Here is a 23,831-nt window from a genome sequence, read left to right as displayed (position 1 = left end):
CGCCACCCCGATTCGGTGTTCTCGGACTACCACCCCCCTACTGGGCTGTCAGAGCTCCCACGCCACCCCGATTCGGTATTCTCGGACTACCACCCCCCTACTGGGCTGTCGGAGCTCCCGCGCCACCCCGATTCGGTGTTCTCGGACTACCAGCCCCCATCTGGGCTCTCTGAGCTACCCCGTCACCCCGATTCGGTGTTCTCAGACTACCAGCCCCCATCTGGGCTCTCTGAGCTACCCCGTCACCCCGATTCGGTGTTCTCGGACTACCAGCCCCCATCTGGGCTCTCGGAGCTACCCCGTCACCCGGATTCGGTGTTCTCGGACTACCAGCCCCCATCTGGGCTCTCGGAGCTACCCCGTCACCCCGATTCGGTGTTCTCGGACTACCAGCCCCCGTCTGGGCTCTCGGAGCTACCGCGCCACCCTGATTCAGTGTTCTCAGACTACTACTCCCAGTCTGTGTTTTCTGACTACCACTCCCATTCTGTGCTCTCCGACCTCTCCCACCACCCCCATTCTTTGTTCTCCGATGTCTCTGATTATTCCCATTTTGTACTCTCTGACCACCATGACCCTCATTCTGTGCTCTCTGACCTTTCTAATTACCCCCATTTTGTGCTCGCTGACCACCCTCACTACCCCTATTCTGTGCTCTCTGACCTCTCCCACTACCCCCATTCTGTGCTCTCTGACCTCTCCCACTATTCCAGTTCTGCGTTCTCCGACCTCCCCCAGCCTCATTTTGTGATCCCTGCCTTCCTATACCACCCTCATTTCGTGTTCTCTGACACCCACCCCCACTGCCAATTTGTGCTCTCTGACATCTATCCCTACTGCTATTTTGTGCTCTGATCACCCCTACTTCAATTTTGTGTTCTCTGACTGCCCATGCAGCCCCCATTTTGTGCTCTCTGACCGTTCATGACACGCCACCTTATGCTCTAACCCCCACCTCTATTTTGTGCTCCCTTGCCCCCCCACTTTGTGTTCCCCTGACACCTAGTTGTGTGACCTTGAGCAAATTACTTCCCTTCTATGAACCTCAGTTTCTACATCTATAAAATGGGGATGATCCCATTCACCCTATCTCCTTCACAGGGTTTGTTGTGAGGTTCATATCAGATAATATGTGACGGTACTTTGTAAAGTGCAATCTGCGTGTAAATTATTTCTGTTACCTAGTGAGGGGAAGAGCTCCATTCTGTGTTCTGCGAGGAGTAACCCTCTTCCCGTCTATCAGTGCAGATTGAAGCCTTTTTATGCCTTAGGATATGGTTTCCGTGAGTCGCTGTGGCCAACAAAGAATGCATTCCCTGGTGGCTTACCTTGTGGAGCTAAGCCCCTCAGAGAACAAATGCTCAGTCTATCACTGGGCCCAGACTCTGAGCAAAGGCTCAGAGCTCAGGCTCTGCCCACCGGCCACAGCCTTTGAGACCCTAGGGTCGAACACACCCCTGTGCCCCATGAGGCATTGGTGGAGGAGGGAGCCATTACATGACATCACTCATCCTTTTCTACTCATTGGTGGGATACTTGGAACAACGCGCTTTTGAGTGAAATTTTCTGCTGTGGTTTTGCTTCTAAATAAAGTTCATAGTACTGTACCTGCTGCCTAGTGTGTTTCCATTCATTCTACAAACTTTGAGTATTTTCAGTGGGGCAGGGCTATTTGCTGCATGCCACAGGGAAGGGGGCCAGAGGGTGGGGGTGGAAGGGAAGGACAGAGATGAGTAAGGCCCAGCCCCTGACCTCAAAGACATCATCAAGTCAGGAAAAGAAGAGAGACAGTAGTAGTAGTAGTAGTAGTAGTAGTAGTAGTAGTAGTAGTAGTAGATCAATCCCAATAGTAGATGTCTAGGGAGGTCAGAGAAGGCTGCAGGACCAACATGGCATTTAAGCTGGGTCACCAAAACTAAGGTGGGGCCGGGACATTCCAAGCAGGCAGAACTGTCTCAACAAAGGTACCAAGGCAACTCCAGCCTGCATATGGTGCCTAGGAGGTCACTTGCTTGTTAGGGAAGAATGAAACATAAAGCTGGGAAGGTAGGTGGGGATCAGACCGAGGAGTCTGATAAATACCTAAGGCACATATTTCTTAGTAAGGGGGTGGATGGGGGAGCAAGTTCTATAAAGGCCATTTTGTTGTTCATTCATTTCTGTCACATCCAACTCTTCGTGACCCATTTGGGGTGTTGGGGTAAAGCTACTGGAGTAATTTGCCATTTCCTTCTCCAGCTCATTTGACAGATGAGGAAACTGAGGCAAACAGGGTGAAGTGACTTGCTCAGGGTCACAAAGCTAGTAAATGTCTTGAGACCAAATTTGAACTCCGGTTTTCCTGATTCCAGGGCTGATGCTCTATCCACTGCTGTCACCTAGCTAGCAAAGATGCACATTAGAGACAGCGGAGTGCTTCCAGAGGGGCTCTTCTTTCTCTAAACCTTTAGGGAAGGCTAAGGAGAAAGATACTGAGACAGAAGGAGTCTCATGTTGTTCAGTCATTCAGTCATGTCTGATTCTTCTTGACTCTTACAGATCATGGCATACCAGGCCCTTCTGTCCTCCACCATCTCCTGAAGTCTTATGCAGAGTGGTTTTATATGACCTAGTGTGGTATAGTCATGGAAAGAGAGCTAGACTTCTAATCCAAAGAACCCCGGGCTCAACTCCTAATTTTGACACCCCGTAGCTGTTTGACTGGGCTCATCACCTAGAGGGGACTCAGTTCTCCTCTGTAAAATGGTGCTAATAATCAACAATCAGTAGCTATCATTTCCCTAGTCTTTGCAACTCCTTTGATGAGGTATCTCATGTTGTATTAGACAAGATGGAGAGATGTGGGCTAGATGATGGAATTGCTCAAATACTCAGGTTCAAAGAGTAGTTATATATTAATTAATATTAATGGTTTCATGTCAAGTTAGAAGGAAGTCTACAGTGGGAGGCCTCAGGGATCTGTGCTTGGCCTTTTACTGTCTAACATTTTTATCAATGATATAAATAAAGGCCGTGCTTATCAGATTTGCCGATGACACAAAGCTGGGAGGCCTCCAAAGAGATCTTGGATGATTCTAAGATGAATTTAATAGGGCAAAACTAGGAGAATGGGTAGAAGTAACAGAGAGGCTAATTTGTGCTTAATTTCAGGAAAGGCTTCCTGGTACTTAGAGCTATCCATCAGTATAATGGACTGGAAGGTGGTGGGTCCCCCTTCACTAGAGGTCTTCAAGCAGGGGCTAGATGACTACTAATGAGATACGTTGTTGTAGGGTTTCTTTTGGAGTGTGAATTGGAGTCAATACTGAGATCCCTTATAACTCTTTTTTTTTTGGTGGGGCAGTCGGGGGTTAAGTGACTTGCTCAGGGTCACACAGCTGGTAAGTGTCAAGTGTCTGAGGTCACATTTGAACTGAGGTCCTCCTGACTCCAAGGCCAGAACTCTATCCACTGCACCACCTAGCTATCCCCAATCCCTTACAACTCTTAACAAAGTCTAGAATCCCATGACAGACTTACTCACTATATTACACATTAGCCATTTTTTTCAGGATTTGCATTCTTGATGACATGCTTGACAGAATTAAGAGCTTAAATGTTACCTAATTAAGAGAGTGGTGCTTGGCACGCCTTCCAGAAGTTGGTTTATTTCCATTACACCCTTTTAGTTTTAGCTTCTTTGAGAATGTGTCTCTCTGATCAGTGGTTGTAACCCCAGGAAGTTTGGATCAGCCTCAAGACTTGAGACCCCTCTTAGTAGTACCAGATCTCAAACTGTACTACAAAGCAGTAATCATCAAAACAATTTGGTACTGGGTCAAAAATAGGTAAGTTGATCAGTGGAACAGATTAGGCACACAACATACACAAGCAAACAAACACAGGGGCCTAGTGTTTAGTAAACCCAAAGACTCCAGATACTTGGACTATTAGAGAAAAATTTGGGAAAACTGGAAAGCAATCTGGCAGAAAATAGGGATAGACCAGTAACCCATATACTAAGATAAAAAGCTCGGTATATACTATATACTAAGAAAAGCTTCAAACAAATAGACATGAAAGGTGCCTTCATAAATAAGGAAACAAATTACCTTTCAAATCTATAAATGGGGAAGAGTTCTTGACCAAACAAGGGATACAGAGGATCACAGAAGATAAAATGGATAATTTGGTTACATACAATTAAAAAGTTTTTATACAAACAAAACCAATGCATTAGAAGGGAATCAGGTAACTGGGGGAAATTTTTCTCTGATAAAGTCTCATTTCTAAGATATATAGTGAAACCAATCAAAATTTATAAGAATAAGAGCCATTCCTAATTGACAAATGGTCAAAGGATTTGAATAGGCATACTGTAAAAGAAGAAATCTGACCTGTAAATAGCCACGTGAAAAAATATTCCAAATCCCAAATAATTAGAGAAATACAAATTAAAACAACTCTGGGGTTCCACTTCACACCCATCAGATTGGCAAAGATGACAAAAAAAGGAAAATGACAAATTTTGGAAAAGCTGAGGGAAAACAGGTACATTAATGCACTATTGCTGGCGATGTTGCAAATTGGTCCAACTGACTTAGAATGATGCCACAAAAAATTCCTAAAATGTGCACACCCTTTAACCCAGTGATGCCGCTATGAGGCCTATAACCTAAAGAAATTTCTTTTTGTTAAAAGAGCCAAAGGACCTATACGTACAAAAACATTTATAGCAGCTCTTTTTGTAGTGGCAAGGAACTGGAAACAGAGGGTTCCCATCAATTGGGAAATGCCTGAATAAATGATGGTAAATGAACAGAATGGAATACTATTATATCATAAATGACAAAAAGGATAGTTTCAGAGAAAGCTGAGATCTGTATGAATAGATAAGAGAGTAAAGGGAGCAGAGCTAGAACAATGTATACAATGTTGTACAATGTAAAGACTAGCAACTTTGAAAAGACTTGAAAACTTTGTTTATTGTTTGCAGTGACAAACCACAATTCCAGAGGGACCAGTGATGAAGCAAGCTGCCCACCTCCGGACAGGAAGGTGATAGACTCAATATGAAGAGGGAGACATGGATAAATTGGGAATTTGTTTCTTCTTGACTATGCATATTTGTTACAAGTGTTTGGTTTCCTGTTTTTTCTTCTGTAGAGCGGATGGTGGGAGGGAGAAGAAATACATTTATGATAACTGAAAACAAAATAAAAAGTCTAACAGTCCTGGCCCCTTAGGAGACTATGTTATTACCTCTTCAGGAATATAGGCTCCTTCTATAGCAGGATTAATTAACTTGTTCAAGTCCAAGAACTCGTGTGAAAAAAAAAACTTTAGTTTTACTAACCTTTGATTTCCTTTGTAGTGTTAATGTATGTTATTTTTTCTTCATTTAAACACATGATTCTGAGGAGGGGTCCGAAAACTTCACCAGACTGCCAAGAAGGTCCATGACACAGCCAAAATTAAGAAACCCTTGACCTATAGGATGAGGACAGACTCTGTCTGGGTGCCTGAGTCAACCTCTCTCTCACTCACACTACATTAATTTAGATTCTATTGTGGTTGGAGGTGGGAGACCAAAGCAAACTCAAGTCCAAGTTTTTCCTTACACAATCACCATTGCCCTGCTGATAGGGGCAGACCCCTTGGAAAGCCTAGCCTAACCTGTCTTTGGTTACTTGCCAGGTTCTTTTTCATACAGGATTCTTAGTCAGTTTGATCCAGAATGCCTTAGACATCCACTAACTGTGTTATCATGGGCAAGTTTTTAACCTTAGCCCCATTTACTCATCTGAATAATATTAATAAGAATAATTAGCAATAATACTAACCTACCTCACAGGGTTGGGTGTTATGAGGAAGATGCTTTGAAAATTTTAAAAATTTTAAATAGCCTAAATCTGACATCTGACCTCCACTGACACAGATCCCAATCTCTCTGTGAAAGGCCCTGACTTAGTAGCCAGGGACTTGACATGGATTAAAAAAAAGTCAGGAGGAGAAGAGTTCAGGTTTACAGTGGACTTCAGTCAGAAGAACAGAATTTGAATCTTGGCACTGCAGTGTAATTTTACATGTCACTTAAGTGCTCTGTACCACAATGTTCTCATCTGTAAAATAGGGACAATGAAAATAATAATGGCTCTCCTACTGTGCAGGACCTCTGGAAGGACCAAATGAGAGGCAATTGATGCAAAGTGCTTTAGAAACTGTAATGTGCTCTGAAAATGTCAACCATCATCTTTGTTTTGGAATGTTTTCTAGGTCACTAGACAGCAAGCCCAGAGTCAATTACTAGGGCCATGCTGGAGACCTTTTAGGCTTAGTCTTGGCCTTCAGAACTTAGCTCCATAACACAATGAAGTACTGGCACAGAACCTTAGTGAGAGAAGGGCAGACCTTAAAGCACTACAGAAATATGAAATTGTGGAGAGATGACTGAAAAAAAGTTTGGGGCAAGTGAACACAATGTCTAAGACATGCCAGAGGGTTTCTAGCTCCCATTTTTCTACACTTCCACCTGTTAAATTGACTTTTGAAGTGACTAGCTAATTCTAAGTGGGAACTGTTGAGGTTCCAATTTATGATGCAGGAGCAAAGGGACCCTGGAAGACACAGAAACTGGGTTAAAATCCCAGCACTGCCTCTCAGATAGAATAAAAAATATCTTTTGGTGGCCTTGGCCAACATTATCAGTTTCTATGTTGTTCCTGTGTCCCTATCTATAAAATGAGGGAGTTGGAGTCGATAATCTCCGGGACCCATTTGCTTTTGTCCAGAAACAACCATTGGTCAACCTACACAAGGCCACTGATTTGAAACCAAGTTTCTACTAGTCCAGAAAGAATGTCAGTCAACCTCTACAGCCTTGACAGGATTTGAAACTAAGTTTCCCTGAACCCCCAGTTCTGATTGGATGCTCAAAAAAAGAGGGACTCCATCAATGATTGGGTTCTCTTTGTATCTAATCCTCAGGCTACAATATGATTGGTAGACGTTGAGCCTGAGGGGGCGGATCTACTGACAACTCCCTTTCTTGCCAGGCAATAACTGGCGTTGCCGCGCTAGCCCCTCAACCAGTCTAATTTGGGTTGACTGGGACTTTCTCGTTCTGCTCTGAGTTGCACTCTCCCTTCAGGTAAGTGCTAATATACTTTAGAGTGCCTCTTTCTTTGGCTTGATGGAGCTCTTTATGCGGGCTTTCCAGTTCTCCATGTACCTTGGGGCCAACCTTGGTGGACCCTTAGTTGAGTAATTTTTTTTATTGGGGGTTTAATCGTCTGCCTTGGGACATGTGGATGCTTTTCAAAAGCTTCCCAAATACCAAGACCCATTTCTAAATCACTTCTTGTTTCTATTTTCCTGCTTTGGCCCTAAGCAAAGGTATTAAAACAGTAGAAAGGGCAATGGGCTTAAAGGGAGGAGAGTCCGAGGTTTGAATCCTCCCTCTTTAGCTCATTTAGTTATTATACTGCTCAATTTCCTCACCTGTAAAGATTGATACTATCTTAAGTTACCTCAGAGTTGTGAAAATGAAATGAGATCGAGTAGTGCTTTGTAAATCAGTACATTGCTACAAGAAAGGCAGCGCAGCTTTTTCGCTTTGATTTTATTAGAATTTCTTTTCCTGTGTTTGTTCGGGATCCTGGTCTGTCCAATTCTATGACCTAGCCACTTCTGTGACAAAAAAATAACTAGGGGCATTGGACAGTGGAGGCCTGGTAGAGGAGGCCTTTGGTAGAGCCCTTGGCACCCTGCTGAGCACTGTTAACCATTATGGGGGCCATCTTGGCTGTTGGGCAGGAATTTTACTGGCAGTCCAAGGCAGGAACTGGCTTTGGGGCTTGGTCTTGGTTTGGCTGTGTCAGGGACTGGAACAAAACAGGCCCATTGGCTTGCTTTGGACTGGCCGTTTTCTCCTGAGGAAAACGGAGAAGAAAATGGGGAAAGTTAGAGGGAGGAGGAGATGGAGGAAGAAGTGGAGGGGGGGGGAGTGCCCTCTCAGGGGGCTGGAGGTGCTGGGCAAGCTTGGAATAACCGAATGGCAGTTTCTTGGGTCGGATTACTGAGCAAAATAATTATGAAACCATTATGTAAATATCTATATATAAAATAATACATTTTTATTGTTACTGCTGAGTTTTCCTTTGTTATTTGCTGGCTGCTGACTGCCAGGAATGAAGACTGTTTGGAGCTCCTTTGAGCCTCTATTAATTAACCCTGTGTGAGTTTAGCTGAATGTTAGCCACTGTATAAAAAACCGTTAACTGTTACTATGCACCTACTCTGGCGCTCCCTTCCGAGCCCCGCCCCTCTAGCGCTCTCTTCCGAGTCCCTCCCGTACACTCCGTGCCCCGCCCTTCTGTCTCTCTTTTCCCTCTGCCTTCCCTGCTCTTCTCCCGCATTTCTAGACCCTTCCCCATTTTTCTATTCCTTCTAGCCCCTCCTTCTTGCGTCCTCTGTATTCTTCCACTTCACCCGCCTCCCTTCCACTCAATCTTCCCCTTCCGCAACCTCAGTTCCGTGCTTGGCCCCGCCTCTTCCGCCACCTTACGCTCTTTGTTCCCGCCCCTTCCGCTTCTGTGCTTAGCCCCTTCCGCAACCCTACGCAGCTCCCACCTCCTCACACGCACTGCCTCCGCGTTTAGCCCCTTCTCCGCAACCCTACGCTTTTAGCCCCTCCTCGCCCGCAATCTCGGCGCTGGGCTCCGCAATCTCGGCGTTTAGCCCCTCCCCTTCCGCCATCTTCTCTCCTTGCTCCCGCCCATCCTGGGGTCCTCGTTCCTTGCTCTTGCCCCTCCCCTGCGTCCTTGCCTGGATCTCTTTGCTTTTGTGCTCCATCCACCTCCATGTTTCACCCCTCCCCCCCCGCGCTCCCTTCGCCTCTTTCTCTCGCTCGCTCGCGCTTTTTCTCTGTTCTATGCCTCTATTAATTTCTCTCTCTACACTTCTCTCCCCTCTCTGCCCCCTTGAGCTTGCTCTCATCATCTTTTTGTCATCTGTGTGCCCTCCCATCAGAGTACCTGGGTTCAAATTTGGGCGAGTCATTTAATCTCCCCTTGGGCCTTAGTTTCTTCACCTGTAAAATGAGAGAGGCTTGGATTACATGGGCCCTTGGGTCCCTTCCAGCTCTGAAGCTATGATCCTATAAACCAAAAGTGGGACTGCCTTAGGAAATAGTGGGTTTCTCCTCTCCAAAAATCTTCAAGGATACTGGTTAAAAAGTAGGTTGATCAGTGGAATAGATGAGGTAAACAAAAACTTGGGAAAACTGGAAAGCAGTCTGGTAGAAATTAGGTATAGACCAATAACTCACATGGTATATACCAAGATAAACTCAGAATGGATTCATGGCTTAGATGTAGAAGGTCACATAAAAGAGTAAGAAAGAAATTACCTTTTAGATATATGGACAGAAGAGATTCATGACCAAAAAATGGATAGAGAGGATCACAGAGGATAAAGTGGACAGTTTTGGTTATATAAAATTAAAAAGGTTTTGAACAAATGAAACCAGTATAGCTAAAATTAGAAGGGGTGAAGTTAACCGAAAAAAAAAATTTGTAGAAAGTTCCTCTGGTTAAGATCCCGTTTCCAAGATCTATAAGGAACTGATTCAAATTTATAAAAACAAGAATGATGAATAAATTAATAAAGAATTTATTAAGTTAAATAATTACCCAACTGATAAGAGACTATAATTACATATATATACATATATATGTGTATATATATTATATATGTATATATATACAGTTTTCAGTGAAATCCAAGCTATCAGCAGCCTTATGAAAAACTGTTTCGAATCACTACTGATTAGAGAAATATAGATTTAGGGGCAGCTAGGTGGTACAGTGGACAGAGCACTGGGCATGGAGTCAGGAGGACCTGAATTCATATCCAGCCTTAGACCAAACACTTGATGCTTACTAGCTGTATGACCCTGGGCAAGTCACTTAACCCCAGTTGCCTAAAAAAATTAAAAAAGAAATATAAATTTAAACTACTCTATTTCACACCCATGACATTGGCAAAGAATAACAAAAAAAGTAAAATGACAGATGTTGGAAGGGCTGTGGGAAAATGTATATTAGTGCCCTGTTAGGGGCTATAAATCAGTGCAGCCATTCTGGAGAACAATATGGAAGAATGCATTTAAAAAGTCACTAAACTGCATTACCTTTGACCTAGTAGTATATTTTCTAACCCTGTACCCCAAAAAGATGAAAGAAAGAGGAAAAGAACACAAATGTTCACAAATATTTATAGTACCCCTTTTCATGGTGACAGAACTGGAAACTAAAGGGGTGTCCATCAATTGGGGAACAAGTGAACAAATTATGATAAATGAATAGAATAGAATATTGTTATATTCCAAGGCAGTTGGGGGCCTAATGGATAAAGAGCTAGACCTGGAGCCAGGAAGCTCAGGGTTCATCTCCAGCATCAGACACTTAGTAGCTCAGTGACCCTAGGCAAGTAACTGATCTACCTCAGTCTCCTAATCTGTAAAATGAGGATAACACCTACCTCTCAGGATGATAAAATGAGATCATATTTGTGAAGAGCTTTGCTAAGCTCTTAGTGTTATAGAAATACTAGCTATAATTATTACTATTGTGCTGTAAAAAATGATGAAGCAGCTGGTTTTTGAGAAACCTGGGAAGTATAAACTGATCCAGATCCAGGAGAATTTCTATAATATCAACAACATTTTAAAGACTTAACAACTTTGAAAAACTTGAGGACTCTGATTAATGCAGTGACCAGCCATGATTCCAGGAGACCAATGATGAAGCATGCTGCCCATAAAATAAATGCTTGTTAGTTAAAAAATAAAAATTGCCTTACTCCATTCCCCACCCCACCCTCCAAAAGAGAGAGAACTTCAAGCTCTCTCTAAGGTTTCTTGGGACTGATTATAGAGGAGCTTCTTGTCCTAGTATCAATTGGACTAGATCATCTCCAAGGGTTCCTTCCAGCTCTGACTTTCAGTGATTGGCCCATGGACACAGGTGGTAAGTGTCCCAAATGGGATTTGAACTCAGGGTATTCCCTCCTGACTCCAAGCGTAATGCTCTAGCTACTGTTCAAGGTAGTTCTCTGTACTACCAGCTCTCAGTTCTATGCCTGGCTAGCTCCTATGTGATGATGGCTCACCAGGGTTGGGATTAGGGTTAGTCCCAATTCCCTGCAAGGGCCCCGGGTTCATGAAGAGCTGTGGAACTCAGGAGTGGCCACTAGAGGGAGCAGAAAGGCCAATACCCTGTCCGAGGCAGGCAGCTCCCCAGTTTGCCAGCCTTCTAGTGTTACCTACTGTGTAAGGGATCTTCCAGCCTTCCAGTGCTCTAAATTTTATGAAAGAGTGTGTGTGTGTTTGTGTGTGTGTGTTATATGCATATACACACAGACACATTAAAATGTCAGAAATTCAGTATGGCATAAATACAGAGGCTGGATAGAGGGCCAACCTTGGAGTCAGGAACACCTAGATTTAAGTTCTGGCTCAATGAATTCCAGCTCTGTGACACTTGGCAAGTCACTTAATCCCTATGTGCCCCCTAGGAAACTGTCTAAATCTATAAAGTTACACACTGAATTGCTGATCTGCATTAGTAGAAGGAATGTTTCATACCAGGAGTTCCCTATACCAATGCAATCCAAGGTCCAGACCAGAATCAAACAACAATTTAACATCCCAGGCTTTTCCCACAGAAGGCTAGAGTGTCTCGCTAAGATAAGGGTACAGACCTTAAAGTACCCTATAAATACTGGCTGTCAATATGGAAAGGGAGCCAGCTGGTTGAAGGAGGCCCTGAAGAAATGAACCCCAGTCTATCTGAGAAAGGGAAAGAGACTAAAGAGAGGCCCATGGCTGGCTCTGGAAACACTTGGCTTGGCTTTTTTGTGCCAGGTGATTGGGCACCTGTGGGGGGGGAGTGTCCTCTGAATCCTTGGTGCCTCCTGGGGTCCTTTAAGAAAGCTGAAGGCCTAGTGTGCCTTGGTGAGGCAGGGAGCAGGCTGGGGCATGGCCAGGAAGAGCTGACAGAAGGGGAAGGGGTAAAGGCAGATTGTTGCTCAATCAGAGCTCCTCCTCCTCCAGGTTTTGGAAGAGGAGGGCCTATGGTGAAGAGGGAAGGTGAGCCAGGATCATTCATGCCTGAAATCTGACCCCTCCCCCCATTCCCAACGACCTTGGGCTCCACATCAGCCCCCAGCTGTGGCCCCAGGCCCTGCCTTGCTTCTAGCCCAAGGCAAGAGTTGGAGATCTAGCCATGGATCCCAGGTTCAGGTCCATTGGGCATCCAACTCCTTCCTCCACCCCTCCCCAGGACCTGACCCACCACTACTCCCAGCCCCACCCACCTTCTGCCTCCCCAGCCTGGGAAGCTCCCCAGGTGGCACATGAGAATTATTTGTTCCCCAGAGCAGAGATAATCTCTTCATCAGAAACTGCTTGTGGTGGGGGGTGGCACTGCCCTGAGTGCTCAGTAACACCCCAGCTTGTGAGGCCCATTCTGTTTTTCTTGGTACAGAAAAGAAAGAAACAAAATTCTGCAAAGCAGCCACTCTCCACACTTTGCCCGCTTGTCCATGTGCCTCAGTCTGACCACCAGGCACTGCACCCCTATCTGAAGTCCTTAGAGTTGTGCCAGGGCATCCCCAGTGTTTGCAGCGAGTGGATAACATGGGCATTGCAAACCTCTTTGCATACATTCTCTCACTTGACTCTCACCAGAAACCTTGTGAGAAGAGTACTTGGGGATTTTTAGTATTTCCATTTTTACAGCCCAGGAAACTGAAGCTCAGGTCAAATGACTTGACATTGCCCTCTCAGGAAATTTTAAAGTGGAAAGGAAACTCTAGGTCCCAAACCCAGCTCTGCCACTGACTGCCTCGGGAAGGGCAGATTTTGACCAAATCCCTTCCTCTTTCTGGGCCTGTTTTCTCATCTGTACGATGAAGAGATTGGGCTAGATGATCTCTAGGGTCCCCTGCCCTGAATCCAATGCCTGGTCCATGGTAGGCATTAAAGTACATGCCTAGTAATTGATTGCCCTAGGAGAGAACCGAAGCTCAGAGAAGTTGATTCACGTAGTGGGGGCCCTTGCTCCAACCCAGATCTTCTAGTCTTCCATTCAGTATTCTTTTCACCATACTTTATGGCATTCCTGGGGAAGTACCTGGGGAAGCTACAGGGCCATCTGGGTCCCTGGGGCCTGGGCCCTCCCCTAACTGGTAAACAGAAATCATCAGCTGCCATTTCCTGGGCCCCCACGTGATTATAAAAGTGTGGGTATTTGGTGGCAGGGGAGGGGATCATAGATCCAAAAGGGCCCTCAGAGACCATCTAGTCCAGTGGTGTCAAATTCAGGTAGAAATTGATCCCTAAAAAAAGAAAAAGAAATAGATCCCTGCGGGTTGTAAGCAGGCCCAGGTGGAGAAGTGGACATGCCTCTGTCTAGGCCATCTCTTTCATGCTACCAGAGACCAGACCTGGGATTTCAGTGGTATAGGGGGCTTCCTTTGCTCATGCACATCACCACCTGCTCTCCAACTTCTGGTCTTAGAGAGGTGCCTGGGGCAGTCAGAGGTGCCATCATGTGCCAGAGGCAGGCCTTAGACTCAGGTCTTCCTGACTTCGAGGCTGGCTCTTTTCCTACCACACCCTGCTACTGGAAGGAACCTCAGAAGCCAGCATGATTGTTCAACAGCCTTTAGGAGCCTTAGAGCCCAAACCCTTCTAATGCAGGGGAATGAGAAGTCAGAGGAGGAGGGTTTAAATCCCAGCACTACTATTTAGGTCCCATGTGCCCCTGGGCAAGTCATTTCCCCTCATTGCTCAGTGGAATCCAATTGCCTTTCCAGATACCTACTGGCACAGAGTGGAGAAACACCCCCCCTCAGCACCTCAAGAGGAAAGGAAGTGTCTCTTTCTCTACCAGAAAGGACTTTTCTGTTGGTCTTCTGCCCTAGGCCTAAGCTCTCCATCTGTAAAATGGGCCCACTAACAAGAGTTTTCAGCTAGGGCAGGCTTAGAAAAGTACCTGTGGAAGTCTCAGGCTCAAAGTGAGACCAGATAAATGAGCTCAGGGGATGAGTGGGGGGTCATTCCTCTCCTTTTCTGGGCTGCTTTCAGAGCTCCTGGCCCTGACCCGGGAAGGACCCTGTTCTGAAGGGTCCACTCTGCCCCCTCCCCTCAGGTGATGGAGAGGTGAGCAGAAAAGGGACCTGGCCCCACAAGGTTGACTTTTCAAACAAGCCTCTGGGGCTCTGATGAGTAGCTGGGGTCGCTCTGAGAGGGGCTGGCATGGGAGAGAGCCTGGCAAGCTGCTGCCCCCTGCCAGGGGAATGGAGAGGGAGTAAATCCCTCCTCCAGGAGAGAAGAGAGGAGGATGGGGGCCAGGGAAAGGAGGTGGCTGGGGCCAGAGGGAGGGCAGTAGAGCAGGCAGGTGAGGTGGTGTGTGTGTGTGTTGTGTGAAGAGAAACCTGTTTGTTCCCCTGAAGGGCACAAGACACCCAACCTTCTGCTCCCAGACAGTTCCGCTCTCCTGAGTGTCTCCTTTCTCTCTGTTCAGGCAGGAAACTATCCCAGGTGACTCCGAGGACGCAGCCCCAAGCTAGCTCTTTCTTTGGAGGGAGCCAGCAGAACCCAGAAGATTCTGTCACTTTCGGAGTGGCAGTCAGGCTTCTGAACCCCAGCAGAGACTCGAGAGCATTAGCAGGTAAGACTGGCTAAGCATCTAGCCCCTGGCAGGGGGTGGGATCAGGAGACAGATTGGGGGGGGAGGCAGAGAGCACACCTGTTTTGGAGTTAGGAGATCTGAGCTTTAGTCCTAGCTCTACCACTCACTTACTGTGTGACCCTAAGTCCCCTCATGTATCTGAGCCTCACCTTCCCCATCTGTAAAGCTAGGGGATTGGACAAAATGATCTCACAGGTCTAGTCCGATTTTAACATTATGGAAGCCTTAAGATGTATTCTAGTAGCATGGTCTAGTGGGAGGAATTCTGAGATTGGCATCAGATGACCCGAGTTCAAGTTCTATGCCTCTTTTAATACCTGTGTGACTTTGAGCAAGTCAGTGAACTTCTCTGGGCCTCTGCCTCAGGGAGAGGGGTGGGAGGAGCTAAAAGGGCCCCATTCTACACTTCTGTTCCTATAATTATCATTCAACAATGATGAAATAGCCTGACTTTTAGACTCAATCAGTTGGCTCCTTTCCTGGCTATTGTCATCTGTATCCTCACTCATTCTTGAAGAGAGAGAAGAATTTTTTTGTGCTTGGTCTGACCGTGCTTTGTCAGCCTGTGTGACTCAGGCCCCAGGAAGCTGTTCTGAGAGTCCAAGGCTCTGAGTAGGACTTGATATCGTAAGTGATTGTGAATCTCGTGGGATGACCTCAGGAGGTCTGAAGAGCAGAGACTCTGGGTAAAGCAGTACAAGGTTGCTGCTGGTAGTGCTGGTGGTGCTGGTATTGGTATTCTGTGTTTTCTCATCAATAGACAGGAGAAGCTAGAATGACTTTGGGGAGGAAGAACACGCAGGATAGGCCCCTTGTGAGGAAGGAGGAGGTGTGGAGCACGGAGCCCCTCAACTTGGGGCTCCAGGATGGGCTTCTCTTCTCACTCACTAGTCAGACAGAAGCTTTGGGCTGGCCCTAGCTCAGCCTTGGCTCCACAAAGCTGGCTGTGCTCTTATCTCCTTGGCGAAGAGGGAGGCAGGGCCAGCCTTGATGAAAGGGAGCTGAATTCCTAGCCTGGGCCAGCTTTCCAGCCTCGAACGTAAAGAAGCAGTGGGGTGAGGGAGGCTCAGTGGGGCCCCTTCATGTCTCTCACACTCCAAGAGCGTCTGCCAGGCACCAGAGATCCACTGGGCCAGGGCACAGGGCCTGGCATTCCTAACTGTGGACTCGATTCTTGGTGGCAGCCTGGTTTGTGGGGAGCAGTGGCACATAGTGGAAATTGAAGCAGGCTGGGAGACGGAAGATTAGGAGCTAGACCTGGCTGTCCATTGAAGTCAGTGGGTGACCCTGGGTAAGTTCCTTCTCTTCTCTGGGTCTCAGTTTCCCCAGCTAGCCCTCTAGAACCCCTTCCAGCTCCTAATCCTGAGTCTCTGCCTCATGGTCTGTCTGGAATCATTCCTAACATCAGGCCACAAAAAAAGGAAGGCAGTGTGGTTCAGGGGAAGGAGTGCTATATTTGGGGCCAGAGGACTTGAGGCCAGGCTCAGATAGGCTACTATGGGCATATCCCTTTACCTCAGTGTCCCCTTTTGTAAAATGGAGGCTGGACTAGATAACCTCTAAGGCCCCTCCTAGCTCTGGATCCCCTATAAACTTGCCCTGGGAAGTGACTCTTTGCACAGGGTCCAGGAGGAGCTAGGTGCCATAAGGGCTAGAGTGCTAGATTTGGAGTCAGGAAGACCTGTTTGAATCCTGCCTTAGACATTTGGGACCCTGGGCATGTCACTTAAATTCTCTCAGCCTCAGTTTCTTAACCTGTAAAATGGGGCTAATAATACCCCCTACCTCCCAGGATTGTTACAAAAATCAATATGTTAAGTATTTTGCAAACCTTAAAGTGGCACATAAAATTTATTACTATTATTGTTATCATGATGATGCCCAGTCTCTACACTTTCTTCCTTATCCCCTCTCCTTCTCTCTGTAAAGTTGGAATTCCCTTCACCCTCCCAAACCTTTGGAACTTTGGGATGGAACAGGGGAAAGGACTCTGGCCTGTGTCAAGAGACTCCTATGTTAACTCAGTGTGATCTTGGACAGGGCCCTTCTTCCTGAGCCTTGGTTTCCCCCGTTTGTCAAAGGATGTGGGCCTAGAAGAGTACTTCCAGCTGCCAACATTCTATGACTTCTAAAGTTGATGCCCAAGTTAGTGTAGACTAAGTATTCCGCCTAATGGGTCTGGGATTGTGCACAGGACTCCAGCCTCCAGGTCCTGGCTCAGAGATAAGCATCCCCTTGGGGCTTTTGCCCTGGCTGTGTGTGTGTTGGGAGAGGGTGTTCGGGTGACTGCCCAGATATTAGCATCCAGCCCCACCTCCCAGGAGCACCTTCCCCATCCCCGCCTTGGCAGCGTGAAGGTGGCCACAAGGAAAGGGCCACCTGCCGGCCCCTTCTCCTTCTGCCTTGGAAGAGTGTCAGTAACGCCGCTGTCCCGCCAGCCTATAATCAGAATAGCTGCCGTTTATCTAATGCCTTTAGGTTTGCCAGCCACTCGAGGATTGTGGCTTCAAAGGGGGAAGGGCTTTCAGAGGTTGCCCCCTGTTTTACAGATGAGCAATCTGAGGCCCAGAACAGTTTGGCGACTTGCCTGAGGTCACAAAGCTAGTTAGTGGAAGAGATGGCCTTCAAGCCCCAACATACTCCAGATGCTCTGCTACCTCCCTCTATACCTTCTCACGGAGCCTCAGAAGATTCCTCAAGGTTTAATCCCTTGCCTCCCCAGCCAGCTCACTCCCACATCCAAGGCTGTAACCATCACACACAGAGCAAATGAAGAGTAACAGTAGGAGTGAGGGGGGAGCCCTAATCCTTGGAGGGGGGGATACAGGAATGGCCCCTTGGAGAAAGTGGCACCAGTACAAAGGCAGGGATCCTGCAGAGGATGAGACAAGGAAGGAAATACATTCCAAGCAAACGCACGGAAGCCAAAGATGGGCTGGTTACATACTGGCAACAGAAAAGGGTCCTCTCTACAGTAGTTTGGGGGAGAGATTCTCAAGCGACCCCTGGGTGCTCTCTGGAGCCTCTTCATGTTGCCCGGAGGAGAACCCTGGGTTTGGAGCCTGCCTCTCTTCTCTGCCACCTGTGAATCTCTGCCCCTCTGGGCCTCCACATATGCTCATCTGTAAGATGAGAGGTTAAACCCGCTGACTGTAAATGTGCCTTCTGGCTGTGAAGCCTGTGACTTTTCTCACTAGCTACCCTCTGTGAGGTCCCAGAGAAGGATGTGGGGGTGAGGGGGCCATGTAAGCCATGGAATCCTGATCTCCCACACACACACACACCCCTTGCCTTCATTATTCTCCATCCAAGCCAAACCGACAGTAGGACTTGTTCCCGGGCTGGGCATGGCATGTTGTGTCTGACTCCAAGCCTTCCCTGCTATTTGTCTCTCCCCTCTCCCATCCTTCCCCCAGGTTTATCACTCTTTAACTCCTGAAGTCATTTTGTCTTACCTGTCCACATATCATATCCTCCTTGAGAGCAGAGAAGGTTTCTTTCTTGTTTTTGTTTACACAAAACTCTGGAATGTTTGAAGCATAGTAGGCACTTAATAGATATCATGTCAGTTGAATGTAATTGAGACAGTGGCGCTTTCACGGCAGCTGGAAAGGATAGAGAAGTCAGCTTTCCTAAGACCATTAGGAGCTCTGAACTATGGTACCAGTTCTGCCACTGATGAGCTGAGTGACCTTGGACAAGTCATTTCCCCTTTTGGACCCTCCTTTCTCCATGGGTGAAAGGAGGTGGAGTAGGCCTAGACAATCTCTATTTTTCCTAGCTCATACTGGGACTAGGAACTTTAGGGTCCCAAGGCTGTAGTGTCCTCCCCTGGTCAAGATGACTCTCTGCGCTCCCAGCTTCCGATGGCTCTTCCCGGTCCATGGAGCTTCCCTTTCCCAGCTCCGTTTGGGGGCTGGAGTTTGGGAGGGATGTCATAGAGAATGAGGCACAGGAGCCCCCCAGGGCGAAAACAGCAGCCGCTCTTAAAAGGGACAGTTCTCCACGGGGTACCAAAGAGACTGGCAAGAGACCGTTTCCAGAGAAGAGGGTGGCTGTTCTTTGTGTTCCCCAGGTAGAGGATATGCAGGGGAGCTTCCCTCCAATGGACTATCTCATTGTCCTTCAACCCATGAAAAAGCATTCACTGAGGACCTACTGTGCACTGTATTAGGGGGAATACCAAGTTTCAATAAGGTCTGTTTCCTGTCCTCATCAAATTTATAGTTAATGTTATTAAGTACCTCTGATGTGCCAGGCACTGTTAGGTGCAGGGATACAAAGGCAGGCTGCCCTTGCAGAGTGTGTATTCTTGGTGGAATTTAAGCCCTGGAGCCTTCTCTTCACCCATACCTGCCACCCTATTTTCTCAGGTCTCTTGGTGCCCACCTGGGAGGTACTCAGGAGTCCTGCCTGACACCCAGGGGCAATGCACTGGAGTTCTGGGTTCCAAATGTCCATAGACCAACTGGCCTATACAAGAACCTCAGGCCAACTAGTGAACTAGAAAGAATGAAGGGAAGAGGCCTACTTCATCTAGGTAGGAGGGAAAAGTGCATCATAATGAGTTATCTCAAAGTGGGGGAATATGCCGATATATATTTACTTTGTAAATATAGAACACTAGGCCTGGAATCAGGAGAACCTGAATTCATATCTAGCTTCAGATGCTTACTAGTTGTGTGACCCTGGCCAAGTCACAACTTCTGCCTCAGTTTCCTTATCTGTAAAATGGGGGTCATAATAGCACCTACCTCTAAGGCTTATTATGAGGATCAAATGAAATAATAATTCTAATTAGCACAGTGCCTGGCACATAGTAGGCACTATATAAATATTAGCTATTATCTCAGAATGATGTTTTTAAGTACGCAATATAAAGTATATATTATTAGAAGGGAAACAAAAAATAAATAAATGCTAACTCTCACTATTCTTATAAAGTTGCCCATCATCACCTAGGAGCAGTTATTCAAGTACAGGTTGGACTGGCTGGCCTCAGAGGCTTCTTGCCGCTCAGATTGAGACTTTAGGGGCCAGACTTGAAAATCCAGCTCCTGGTTTCAGCAGCAAAGACACCCAGGAAGCTGGTGTTAGATGGCACCTACGTCATGTTTGCTCCTTGATCTCCCAAGGACTGACTGAGAGCAGGAGGAGGGGGCACTTCCTTCCTAGAGAAATAACGCATGCTCAGCTTTGGTTTTACAAATGGGGAAAGGTTCTAATGAGAGGATTCTTTAAGCAAAGTGTCTTCATTCCATCCACACCCAGGCTGTAGCTGTCCTAGGCCTCAGAGAACCAGCTGGCTCCAGTGTTCTCCTGACCCTCTGGCCAGGGAGGGGAGGCAGGGCAGGGCTGTGTTTTTCTGACACTTAAGGATCAAGACTTGAAAATGTAGGCCTATGTAGCTAGATGGCATAGTGGGCTTGAAGTCAAGAAAATCTGAGTTCAAATGTGGCTTCAGATACTCATTATCTGTGTGGTTCTAGGCAACAAATCACTTAACCTGTCTGCCTCACTTTCCTCTTCTGTAAAATGGGGGTGATAATAGCACCTCCATCCCAGGGTTGTTGTGAAGCACAAACAAAATAATATTTGGAATGTGCTTTGCAGACTTGAAAGTGTTGTAGAAATACTAGCTGTTATTCTTAACAGGCCTCTTTGCTCATCAGAGCATGGCTCCCACAACATGTAGGCCCTGAGAAGAAAAATGTGCCCCTGGAGCCAAGGGAGGTAGAAGAATTTAGGGCTGAGAGAGGGGGTCCTTTGGGTTTGGTTCCTCTGCCCACTGAGTCATCTGTGGCTCCACCCCATCCCCTCCCACTCCATATTGGCTTAGGTGTGACAGTCATGCCCTAGTTAGATTCCCTGACCTTAATCCCACTGAAACTACTGGCCAACAGCACTGCAGCAGGAGGGGGGGGGCATCTAGTCCAACCTCCCTGTCTTAGAGAGGGGGAAACTGAGGCCTCGAGAGGGGAAGTGCCTTGTCTAAGGGCACGCAGAGAGTGGCAGAATTAGCTTCTGACTCCAGTCCCAGGGGCTTGCCAGGGTGCTGTTTCATGTCTGAGCATCAAATGTGGAGAAGTCGTTCCATAATATAGGGGGCTTTTTAGTGCTGCCCTGGAGGACCGAGCAGAGCCCTCAAGGCCGAGACCGAGGCCCAGCACGTAGGGCTGGGGACTCCTCCCCCAGGTTGACGGTAGAGGCTAGCGTCCCCCAGCTCTGCTAGCAGCTCACCCCTCTTCCCCACCAGCCAGTTGGGAGCTAGGAACATGTATGTCTGGTGGTCCAAGATGCTACTGCCACTAGGCGGGAAGGTGTCACGGGAAGTACATTAAGAATGGGGTTCAGTTCCCTGTTTGTGACCTTAGGCAACTCTCTTCCTTCTGCTCTGTAAAATGAGGAAATTGGACTCGATGGCCTCTCTTAGGTCTCTTCCAGCTTTAAATCTGTGATCCTCGGGGCCCAGGATCCCTTTCAGTTCTGAGCAACTGTATCAGCCCAGGCTAGATAGAAAACAATCAGGGCCTTTGGCCCCATGTCAACTTCCTTCCCTGTGCCAATAAACTTTAACATGCCTTCTCAAAATGGTCACCCCTCCCTCTTTAGACAAAATGATACTTAATATCGAACAACAATAATACAACTCACGAAACTTGCTTGGTAACTATATTTCAATTAATTTCAATCCATAAAATGTTACTCAGACCTCTTTCAGCCTCAATTTCCTCATCTGTAAAATGGGAAAAATAAAGCTATTTTACCTACCTTAATATGGAAGCCTCAATTGTGATATGTGTGAAGCACTTTTCAGATTTAAAACACTATAGAAAGAACGGCTTATTATCATTGTTACTGTTGTTATTAGTAGTAACAATACTTTTGTGCAGAGCTCTGATTTTGTTGGGGTAGGGAAACTCACTGCCCGGATGCCCTTGGGCAGATGCCTTGAACCTCTCACTAAGAGTCTAAGTTACAGACATGTTGCCGATCTGACCTAGGGGGTGGATCTTAGATTTGGAGCTGAAAGGGACTCCTGAAGCCATCTAGTCCAACCCCCTCTTTTATAGATGAGGAAACTGAGGCCCAGAGAGCTTTAGCGATTTGGTCATGATCCCGCTACCAGGACATGTTAAAGGCAAGGCTTGGTCCCAGGTCTTTCTGACTCCATGGTCACCATTTAGACAGGGGCCTTTCATATTAATAATAATAATAATAATAATAATAGATAATACGGTCATCCCCTTTCTGTCCCCATTGGCATCCTCTGTCCATTAATCCTCAGTGGCTTTTCCTTCTATGGTTGTCGCCGTTGCATCCTGACTTTTTCTGGCTCTGCCTTGGCCCCCATTTCTTTGTTACTCCTCCTGCCTATTAATTTTAATGACATGAGAGAATTCCATAACATCAATGTACCACACTTTCTCTCACCATCCATCATCCTGTTGTTTGTTGTTTCTGTTGCTGCCAAGCTTTTTGTAATGACAAATAATGCTGCTGTGAACACATAGTTCTCTCCCCCCCCACTACCACCTTTGTTCTCCATAGTTCATTCACAGTATGTTCCCATGAAAAAAATAAATAGGTCCAAGGGCATGTTTATGACCACCTCTCCTAAGTCCCAGGCTCATCAAGTTAGAGCTGGAAAGAAGGCCCTCAGAAGCCATCTAGCCCAACCACCTCATTGGACAGAGGAGGAAACTGAGGCCTGAGGAAGTTCAAGGGCCGGCTGCAAGTCCTCGGGGTATAGAGTAGCAGAGCCGATTGTTACACCAGATCATCATCTGGCGCCCGCCTTGGTCATTCGCCATCATAGGCAGGCTGGCATGTAGTCTTTTGTCCTGAAGCCTAAATAAATGGGCCAGGGCTAAGGGCCATGGAACGCTCAAGTTCAGGGTACAGAGCCTGGGGAAGATGCCCCAAAGCCCTATCAGAGAAAACTCCACTGGCCTCTGGAATGAGCATCTAACTTTAAATTAACCATTGCTCCCCAAGCTAATGGGATTGGGTTTCTTGGCCTTCTGCCCAAAGGGCCCGCCACTGCCTACCAAACCAGGAGGCAAAAATATCCCGTGACTATTCACCTGTCAGTGACTCCACCTTCCTTACCTGTCAGCGAAAGGAACCAAGGAAGCTGGGCCTCTTCCTGATGACTATGACCAAGAGAATTTGCCCATGGCTTCCTAGCCTATGAGTGTCAGAGATGAGATTCTCACCCAAACCTCCGGTGACCCCAGTGTTCTTTCCAGGACACCACTAATGTTCTTACTGTACCCAAATCAGAGGCCTAGTGAGGGGAAGGTGCTTTTTAAAACACGAGTAGAAGCTATTCATCTTTCTGGCCAAGGTCACATTGATACATAGGTGGCATAGCTGGAGACTAGAATCTGAGGGCTCCTTGACTCCCAGGCCAGTACACTTTCTGACACTGTATGTTTTACTAATAGGTGGCTAGGTGGTGCAGTGGCTAGAGTGTTGCACCTGGAGTCAAGAAGGTCTGAGTTCAAAGACTTCCTAGCTATGTGACTTAACCTCTTTTAGACTCAGTTTCCTTATCTATAAAATGGGGATAATAATAGCACCTACCTTGTAGGGTGTTGTGAAGTTCAAAGGAAATAATGTCAATAAAGTGCTTTGCGAACCTCATAGCACTGTGTAAATGCTAGCTGTAATAATAATTATTATTTTTACTATTACTAGTGCTACTGCTACTGCTACTGCTACTACTACTTACCATCTAGACTAAGGACAGGAGAGGGCCATGTTTCCGTGGCCTGATAATGGATTTGTCCTTGGCAGCCAAATGGGACCATAAGACTATGGTATGTCCCTTTGTAGTGAGGGCTTATGGTCAAGACAGAGGCTGTTAGTAAACTGGTGCAGCTTTGTGGAGTAGTCTGGTTGTGGCCTCTGGCTCTTACAGTTGGCAAATTCAGCAAATCTCTGCCCACAGAATGTCGTTCTTAGGGAGAGGCTTGGTAAGGCTGCTGGCCATAAGACAACCTACATGGGAACCTGTGGTACCGTCTCACCTGGAATGGGGGGGGAGGGGGATTAGTAGACTAACCACAGATTTCATGAGTTAACAGT

General features: G+C 46.7%; 1 protein-coding gene across 1 annotated transcript in view; it reads left to right on the top strand.

The window, feature by feature from the left end:
* Positions 1-14,647: 14,647 nt before the first annotated feature.
* The window catches only part of ZNF185 (zinc finger protein 185 with LIM domain), a 62,949-nt gene continuing 53,765 nt past the window's right edge, over positions 14,648-23,831 (top strand). The window contains exon 1 of the mRNA XM_027845076.1: positions 14,648-14,717. The gene's annotated coding sequence lies outside the window, so the exon portion shown is untranslated. The remainder of the gene's footprint in view (positions 14,718-23,831) is intronic.

This window comes from Vombatus ursinus, unplaced genomic scaffold, assembly GCF_900497805.2.
Source record: "Vombatus ursinus unplaced genomic scaffold, bare-nosed wombat genome assembly UNPS02014951.1, whole genome shotgun sequence".
Taxonomy (NCBI): domain Eukaryota; kingdom Metazoa; phylum Chordata; class Mammalia; order Diprotodontia; family Vombatidae; genus Vombatus; species Vombatus ursinus.
The sequence above is the reverse complement of the archived record's forward strand: the minus strand, read 5'-3'. Positions and strand labels throughout refer to the sequence as shown.